This window comes from Rattus norvegicus, chromosome 20 (genome assembly GCF_036323735.1).
Source record: "Rattus norvegicus strain BN/NHsdMcwi chromosome 20, GRCr8, whole genome shotgun sequence".
Classification (NCBI taxonomy): Eukaryota; Metazoa; Chordata; class Mammalia; order Rodentia; family Muridae; genus Rattus; species Rattus norvegicus.
In genome coordinates, this window is record NC_086038.1 from 16,924,827 (window position 1) to 16,934,473 (window position 9,647).

Genomic DNA, 9,647 nt, shown 5'->3' on the forward strand with positions numbered 1-9,647 from the left:
TACATCTACACAATGGAATATTACTCAGCTACCAAAAAACAATGCCTTTATGAAATTCGTAGGCAAATGGTTGGAACTGGAAAATATCATCCTGAGTGAGGTAACTTAATCACAGAAAAACACACATGGTATGCACTCATTGATAAGTGGCTATTAGCCCAAGTGCTTGAATTACCCTAGTTGCCTAGAACAAATGAAACTCAAGACGGATGATCAAAATGTGAATGCTTCACTCCTTCTTTAAAAGGGGAACAAGAATACCCTTGGCGGGGAATAGAGAGGCAAAGATTAAAACAGAGACAGAAGGAACACGCATTCAGAGCCTGCCCCACATGTGGCCCATACATATACAGCCACCCAATTAGACAAGATGGATGAAGCAGGGAAGTGCAGGCAGACGGGAGCCGGATGTAGATCTCTCCTGAGAGACACACCCAGAATACAGCAAATACAGAGGCGAATGCCAGCAGCAAACCACTGAACTGAGAACGGGACCCCCGTTGAAGGAATCAGAGAAAGGACTGGAAGAGCTTGAAGGGGCTCGAGACCCCATATGTACAACAATGCCAAGCAACCAGAGCTTCCAGGGACTAAGCCACTACCTAAAGACTATACATGGACTGACCCTGGACTCTGACCTCATAGGTAGCATTGAATATCCTAGTAAGATCACCACTGTAAGGGGAATCCCTGGGTCCTGCTAAGACTGAACCCCCAGTGAACGTGATTGTTGGGGGGAGGGTGGCAATGGGGGGAGGCTGGGGAGGGGAACACCCAAAAAGAAGGGGAGGGGTAGGGGTTAGGGGGATGTTGGCCCGAAAACCAGGAAAGGGAATAACACTCGAAATGGAAATAAGAAATACTCAAGTTAATTTAAAAAATGCCCTATAGGCCTGTCTATAGGTAATTCTTATTGAGGCATTTTCTCAACTGATACTCCCTCATCTTCCATGACTGTAGCTTGTGTCAACTTGACTTAAACATAGCCAGGACAACTGTTCTCTTGTTAATTTAACATAGACGTACATCCACAATCTTTCCTTTCTTATTCATCCAAGATCTCACATTAATAGAAACATCACAGCAGCAGAGTGTGTTCTATGAACCATGTGCTGCTATGGATGCCTGGGGTATTTCAACTGCATGTTGGGAAGACTTGGTAAATGCTAGGCAGGATTAAGTGCCCATGAGGATGGTGTTTCAGCAAATTGGGGTTAGTATGCAGTTGGTCTATAAAACCAAATGGTTCATCTTAAAGTATCATCAGGAAAATTGGTACCCACTTATCTCTGATTCAGTGTCCAAGAGTCCTAGGAGAGGATATAGTGGCATCCTTTGCTGATGTTGGAGCCACAGAAGAAGAGTGCTTAACAAGACTCTTGGCAGAGGTCAGGTCCTAGCCTCCCTCCTTAAGGATGACCTTCTTTGCTTTGAGAAGCCCTGGAGCAGGCATATTTCCTACCTGAATTTGTTTCAAGATGAGCCTCCTCCAAAGTGAGGCCAGTAAGGAAGCCTTGCAGAAGATCCGGAATGAACTTGCCGCCATTAGAGCTCAGATTGCTAAGATTGTGACCCTCCAGGAGCAAGAGTCCCAGTTCAGGTCACTTAGATACTTCCACATCTGTTACTATAGCACCATCACCTCCTTCCCCTCCTCCTCCATTGGTGTTCCACCAAAGTATGTCTGTTCTTTATCTGATTAAAGAACAAAGAGAGCAAAAACAATGCTGGAAAGAGTGGCTATGGGTCACCCAAAGAAACCCGGCAGGCCAAATATGCTAGAGATCTTTAAAGACATGAACATTATGAAGATATGATGAGTCAAGAGGTCGGAAGATGTAAAGCCTAGGCCCGAGGATACCACTGACCCTGCTCCCCTGCTCTCATAACAGAAGCTCTGAAAAAGAGGTGTGCTTATCAGTCAACAGAACTGTTAGCATTCTGTCTAGGCTCCACCCCACAGTTACCTAGCAACAGCAAGTATGTTCCTCCCACAGTTACCTGGCAACAGCCAAGTAGGCCTCATAATAAAAGGGGTTGTTTGCCCTGTCCTTGTTCTCTTGTTCTCACTTGCTCTCTTGCTCCTCTCTTGCTCTTGTCTTCCTGACCCCACTCTCTCCACATGCTCGTGGCTGGCCTCTACTTCTCAACTTCTCTACTCCTCTTCTCTCTCTGTCTCTGCCTTTCTCTGCCTCTACTACCTCCTTAACTCTCCTCTCCATGCCCTAAATAAACTCTATTCTATACTATATCTTCATGTGACTGGTCCCTCAGGGGGAAGGGTTGCCTCAGTCTGGGCCCACAGAGGCAACCCCTTCCTCCACACCTCACCACACCTCCATAAAACATATCCCCCCTCTCTTTATCTTATTATAAACACATCAACAACAGTCAAGATAAGGTTGAGAGAGGAATTCCAAAGCCAGAGTCAAAGGCCACCCCAGTTCTGGAGCTCTCCTTAACCTATGTAAATTATGACAAGTTTTTAAATAGATATCCAGGACTCATCCTCCAGCCTTGAAAATATTTGTATGTGTATGGCTCCAGAACACAGACAGCTATATGTGGACCTTTCTGTGCAGTTTATAATCCTTAACGTTATATGCACACATATGGATATAAAACAATATGGGTGGCATCAGGGAGGATACCATCTCTTCATGGTCGTTGATAGCTTACTGGTCAGTGGTAGAACACATGGAATACCCTGTTATTAGTGCACAGTATCAGAAATGGGAATGCCTCAAACGGAACTTATATATCACTTTTTTGTGTGTGGAGTTGAGTTTACATAATCAGCGGTAGATGTTTATTGCTGAGCCCCCACATTGCTTTCTGTCATAAGGAAGTAAGGATCAGGAACTCTGCCTAAACCTCATGGCCACCCAATACTGGAAAGCAAATGTACTTCTCAAGTAGTAATTAATCAAATATTGAATTAAATCACTTCTTAAATAAAAGCCAGAGTGTTATTTTAAAATTTGCGATATAAAATATTCCAAATTTTAAACTTTTTTAAAAATTCAAGCACCTAAAAAAAAAAATTAGCCTCTTTGAAATACCCAGTCCATTAAAATCCAAAGTGTTTTAAAATTCAAAATCTCATCTTGAAATTTGCAGGCAAATGGATGGAACTAGAAAAATAGCATTACAAATGAGGTAACCCACATCTTGAAAGACAAACATGACATGTATTCACTTTTAAGTGATTATTAGCTATAAAGCAAAGGAGAACCCAGGCTACAATCCACATAGCAAGAGAAGCTAAAGGGGAGCTCAAGCAGGGAGTCATGAATCTCCCTGGGAATGGGAAGTAGATATAAATATCTCAGGTGGAGGGGGGAGATTAGTTGCCAGGAGTCAACAAGCTAATAACTAGCAGGTGATCTTCCTGAGATGAGTTTGCCTTGGATTATGAATCCATGACAGATTTGCTCCTATAGGCAAGGTCCATGAGAAATTCATTTTAGGAAAGATTCTTGCTGTTAATATGCTTTTGCTGTTATTATGAAACATATATAGCAATCACTAGGTATTGCCCCACCCTTTTGAGCCGATCTCTGCAAAACAACAAAGATGCACTCTCTCATAGTGATGCTTTATAGACAAATAGATGAGTTCTTAATTTTTAATGATGATCCTATAAGAATTCGGAAAATTCTAACGGTATTTATTAAGCTCTTTTATTGTGGGACTGCTATTAGGTCCTTTCTTATAGTCAAAAAAAAACTGCAATGAGAACTCTGCCAAGTGTCACTAATTAATTGCTTCTGTGATAGTAAGCAGGCATTCTACTACTCAGAGCACACTCCAAAGGTTGTAAAAGCATTAGCCAAAGGTTAATAAATAGGGAACAATGAGTTGTTATAGGTGCTAGGGCAGAAGACAAAATATTGACTAGGTTTATCTATAGAAAACCTCACTGATAACTTTGTTATTGTTTTTAACCATCTACGAACCTGTGAACCTGTGACAGGTGATGAATGTTTAGCCAGATAATTATTCCTAATACATATGCATGTAAACGTTCTCTGTAAGCTTCTTTTTCGATTTATGATTTGGATTTATGTGTAAACTTGTGGTGTGTTTTACCATGCGATCATGTATTCTGAAATATCTGTAAGTGCTGAGGACAAAGAGAGAAAGGAGGAACTGAGCTGAGGATACTTTTTTAGATAACTTTTTAGACAGAACACTTTTTAAACAGAACTGAACTCAAGAAAAACTTAGAAGAAAGGCATAACATTGAGAGTAATGGTATTGAGAGCAAGGGTATTATTGTGACATCAGAGTAGGAGGAGAGAGCAGGATTAGAAGGAGAATGCAGAGTATAATAACCTGGAAATTATACGGCAGCTTAAAAAACTAAAAGAGCAGTATGCAGAATGCAGAGGGAAAGAGGAAAAAAGAAGAAGCTGCAGAGAGAGCAGGAGCAGGCAGGCTTCTCCTTAGCATGGGGCAGAACAGGTCTTTTCTTAGTAGTAAGGCAGGCCTAGTTTTACTAAAGAGAACAAAGCTTTCTTCTTACAGACTTAGTTTTAATTCATTTAGCAATAAAAAGGGTAGAAGGCTTTTCTTTCTCTATGCAATAAAGATTTGAGCTCATTTTTCATCCAGAATGAGTTCTTTCTGCACTGGTCCTTGGTCTTTTGCTCCAAATGCATATGTAAGTATAAATGTGTGTGTGAAAATATAGTTATGATAATGTATGTAAGCTGTGCCCAGTTGGTTTGGATGGAGATTTAAGAGATGTGTATGCATGAATCTGTATATGAACTTATGTTTAATCTATATTTGCTTGTGTAAAAGTTTTTTTTTCCTTCTGCAAGCATGATTCTCTTCTCCTGGTTCAATAAACGTTTACTGCTCAAAACTTCCCCCTAGCCTGGCAAGTGAGAAGCATTTGGATAAAAAGGGAAAGGCTCTGACAATTAGTCCTTTACTTAATCCCCACTGTAATGCTACAGGTGTTAATTGTCTAAGTCAGAGGCTTTTAACCCTCAGAAAGAGCAAGAAAGTATTTTAGAAGTTATCATCAGCATTCAGCATAGTTAGAGAGCTAAATCATCCAGAGACCATCAGACTTTAAAGCTATAGCGGAGTCCAACTCTGTGTCTCATTTCAACCCACTCCAGGCAGGAAGGGTCCTGGTAATTAGGAAGATGGGAACAGGAAGAATTAGTTTGAGGGTGGATGGAGGGAGAGAGTACTGGAAGAGACAATTGGAGGATGTCTCTGGAACAAGCTAAAAATCTAGTGCAGTGGAAACTCTCAGGAGTCTATGAGAGTGCCCCTAGCTAAGACTCCTAGCAATGGGGGACATGGAGCCTGAGCTGGCCCTCTCTTATAACCAGACAAGATTTCCAGTGAAGGGATTGGGACTCTAGACCAGTCACATAACCTTCAACCTACAGTTTCTCTTGCCTACTCTAAATAAGAAAATGTTCTACGGGCTTCCTTACAGCCCAATCTTAGGAAGGCATAGTCTCAACTGGACTTTCCTCCTCTCAGGTGTCAAACGAACATAAAATTAGCCACCAGAGCAGGACACTTAGAATTACTAGAAGACCTGTGCATTCATGTCAATTCTGATATTTGAGGTTAGAGATGAATCCACACATTTCAACAGACATCTTTCACACATCTACTGTTGTGCTTAGCATGGGATGACCAAGGCAGAGAGACTAATGAAGTCAGTGGCTCTGAGAAGTTTAAAATCTCATGAAAGGCAATGTTGGAATCTACCTTAGACAGAGGTATCTTTAGATGGCAAAGGGAAGTGGGTGTCTCCCTCCTCCACTGGGATTAAAAGAAGCTTTCAGAGCAAGTGACAAGTAATGGTGACAGACCCTTGGATAGGAGACCATGTCCCAGAATACCCTTGGGAGGAAATAGGGAGGCAAAGTTTAGAACAGAGGCAGAAGGAGCACCCATTCAGAGCCTGCCCCACATGTGACCCATACATATACAGCCACCCAATTAGATAAGATGGATGAAGCAAAGAAGTGCAGGCCTACAGGAACCAGATGTAGATCTCTCCTAAGAGACACAGCCAGAATACAGCAAATACATAGGCGAATGCCAGCAGCAAACCACTGAACTGAGAATGGGACCTCCTTTGAAGGAATCTTAGAAAGGACTGGAAGAGCTTGAAGGGGCTCGAGACCCCATATGAGCAACAATGCCAACCAACCAGAGCTTCCAGGGACTAAGCCACTATCCAAAGACTTTACATGGACTGACCTTGGGCTCCAACCTCATAGGTAGCAATGAATAGCCTAGTAAGAGCACCAGTGGAAGGGGAAGCCCTTGGTCCTGCCAAGACTGAACCCCCAGTGAACGTGATTGTTGGGGGGGAGGGTGGTAATGGGGGGGAGGATGGGGAGGGGAACACCCATACAGAAGGGGAGGGGTAGGGGTTAGGGGGATGTTAGCCTGGAACCTGGGAAGGAGAATAACAATCGAAATGTAAATAAGAAATACTCAAGTTAATAAAGATGGAAAAAAAATTAAAAAAAAAAGAGACCATGTCCCTAGAAAAGAGAATGCTGAGGTAGGCAATGCTTGGGAAAACAGGAGTCTGGAATTGACAAGAAATGAGACTGAAGAAAGTGAGCAGCAGCAAGTGACAAGGGCCCTGGTCAGGTGACAAGAGCAGCTAGAATGTGATATTGCAGGTTAGAGGGAGAAGTATCCCTGAAAGGAGCAGGAAGGGGCCAACCCAAGGAATAGGTGCTCATAGAAAACACAATGCTCTCTGGGATATTCATGGGATAGCATTCAAACTGAAGGGTTCCTGTGCTCATTATAAATGTAAGCCATCTGGTGGGGTTCAAGGAAAGGCTCCCTGTAAGGACAAACTTGGGTTTCTTGAAACTTCCCAGCATTGGGACAGACAGCACAAATAGGCGACCAGTCTTCTCTTCTGTGAGTGAAATGGAGTCCACACTAGTCTTACTAGAGAGAGCCAATGTGGGAATCAAAATTGACAACTATAATAAAAACCCCTTCACACCTAGGTCAGGCTTTCTATTTCTGTATATTTTGGAACCCCGGAATGTTATATATTCCAAAGATACTGAGCATTTGATTTGTTAGAGCAAAAGCCAAAATTAACTCTGACATAATCCTTTAACAAGTAGTTCCAGGCCTCAGTGGTTTTATGGAAACACATTGAAAACCAAATTTCATCATTTAAAGAACTTCTGAGACTTTGGAGTTTGAGATTTAAGGCTAAAAGCACAGAGAGGGAGAGTCCTTAAATTATAGATAAAATGGTCTAGTCTTCTTTAAAATCCATTTCCTGACATTAAGGACATCTTAGCCTCTGTGCCATAATGATAGAAAGTCGATTATATTTGAGAGGGCTGGAGCTGCCTTCACTCAGCTGAAGTTTATAACGAGGTTGTGTGTATTAGCAAAAGCTGTCCACTGTACTTATCTTACCTAATTTATATTTCCATGAAGATTGAGGTCAGTAAGGACATCGATCTTACCATTTCTTTCATCCCCAGTGTGGCATCATCCCCAGTTCATGTTTAGCTCATCGGTGTGTTTGGTAACATATAATTGTTCTCAATAAATTTCAATTACATTAAAAAAAACTGGAAGATTGTTTCTAAAACTGTGAATAGTGTTATTATTTTTAAGTTTTTTTCAGTGAAAACATATTTAACAGACTAGTCTTCTGTGTTTTAAATGAACTCAAATGAGACTCTCGAAATCGGTTCTTCAATTTGGTGACCATTTCTCAACCCCATCTGTGAAGGTTTTGCCTCTCATTATTCCATGTGCACTGAAGATAATCTATGGAGTATCCTGGCATTGTGATCCTAATCAAGGGACGAGAGGGTATAGTACAATCCTAGGGGGCTTAGCCACTCTTCATGAGACATTGGAAGATCTCCATTAATGAAGTTTAACTCCGAGAATAGGTTAATCTCATTGGACAGGCTGCATCTTGTGTAGCCACCTCCCAATCTCTCAGCCTTATACCTCACATTGGCAACTTTTACTACACCCTATGACTGTCCATAAAATGTTTCCCAAGCCTGGAGGCTCATGAGAATAGCCAGAAAACTATTTAGGGAAAAATCCTTGTCTGAGATCTGAAATTATTAAGCACAAAGCTCTAAAATCTACGGGTTTTTGTGAGTTGCCCATGGTAACAGATGGAGCAAATCTGTTGACTGGTTTTATGTCCAGATTCAATCCAAAGTTCTTGATAACTGACTCCATCTCTAGACATATCAAATTCTCTGCAAATTGCATGTATCACTATCTGGGCATTTCAAGACAGAAAACATGTACTATAGCATATCATCCAACTCAACTATATTCTACTTCATTTTCATCAATGTTTTTTTGACAAACCATCAAAGCCCTGCCTCTGGGTCTTCCTCTGTAGATTTAGAGTAGACTAGGATAGCATTAATACCATGAGGAAAACCATACAAGTGGTCCATAGGGGTAGCTTAGTTGGAAGAGTATCTGCCCTGGGTTTCACACATAAACCCAGTCTCCAGATGCACAACTGTAATCCAAGCACTTTAGAGAGAGAGGCAGGGAGATCTAAAGTTAGACATCATCTTCTAGCATTTGCAGAGAATTTGAGATGTCCAGAGATGGAGTCAGTTATCAAGAACTTTGGATTGAATCTGGACATAACACCAGTCAACAGATTTGCTCCATCTGTTACCCTGGGAAACTCACGAAAGCCTGTAGATTTTAGAGCTTTGTGCTTAATAATTTCAGATCTCAGACAAGGATTTTTTTTCTAAAAGTTTTCTAATAGTTTTCTGGCAATTCTCATGAGCCAAGATATTTGAATCGTGAAACCAGCCCGGGATACATGAGTCCCTAATTCAGCAATAATCGCAGGTGACAGCTATACCTCTCTTGGGCATATACCCAGAAGATGCCCCAACATATAAAAAAGACACGTGCTCCACTATGTTCATAGCAGCCTTATTTATAATAGCCAGAAGCTGGAAAGAACCCAGATGCCCTTCAACAGAGGAATGGATACAGAAAATGTGGTACATCTACACAATGGAATATTACTCAGCTATCAAAAACAATGACTTTATGAAATTCATAGACAAATGGTTGGAACTGGAAAATATCATCCTGAGTGAGGTAACCCAATCACAGAAAAACACACATGTTATGCACTCATTGATAAGTGGCTATTAGCCCAAATGCTTGAATTACCCTAGATGCCTAGAACAAATGAAACTCAAGACGGATGATCAAAATGTGAATGCTTCACTCCTTCTTTAAAAGGGGAACAAGAATACCCTTGGCAGGGAATAGAGAGGCAAAGATTAAAACAGAGACTGAAGGAACACCCATTTAGAGCCTGCCCCACATGTGGCCCATACATATACAGCCACCCAATTAGACAAGATGGATGAAGCAAAGAAGTGCAGGCCGACAGGAGCCGGATGTAGATCGCTCCTGAGAGACACAGCCAGAATACAGCAAATACAGAGGCGAATGCCAGCAGCAAACCACTGAACTGAGAATAGGTCCCCCGTTGAAGGAATCAGAGAAAGAACTGGAAGAGCTTGAAGGGGCTCGAGACCCCATATGTACAACAATGCCAAGCAACCAGAGCTTCCAGGGACTAAGCCACTACCTAAAGA

General features: G+C 41.7%; 1 pseudogene; it reads left to right on the forward strand.

The window, feature by feature from the left end:
- Positions 1-1,186: 1,186 nt before the first annotated feature.
- Mtfr1-ps2 (mitochondrial fission regulator 1, pseudogene 2) lies at positions 1,187-4,295 on the forward strand (annotated as a pseudogene).
- Positions 4,296-9,647: the final 5,352 nt, after the last annotated feature.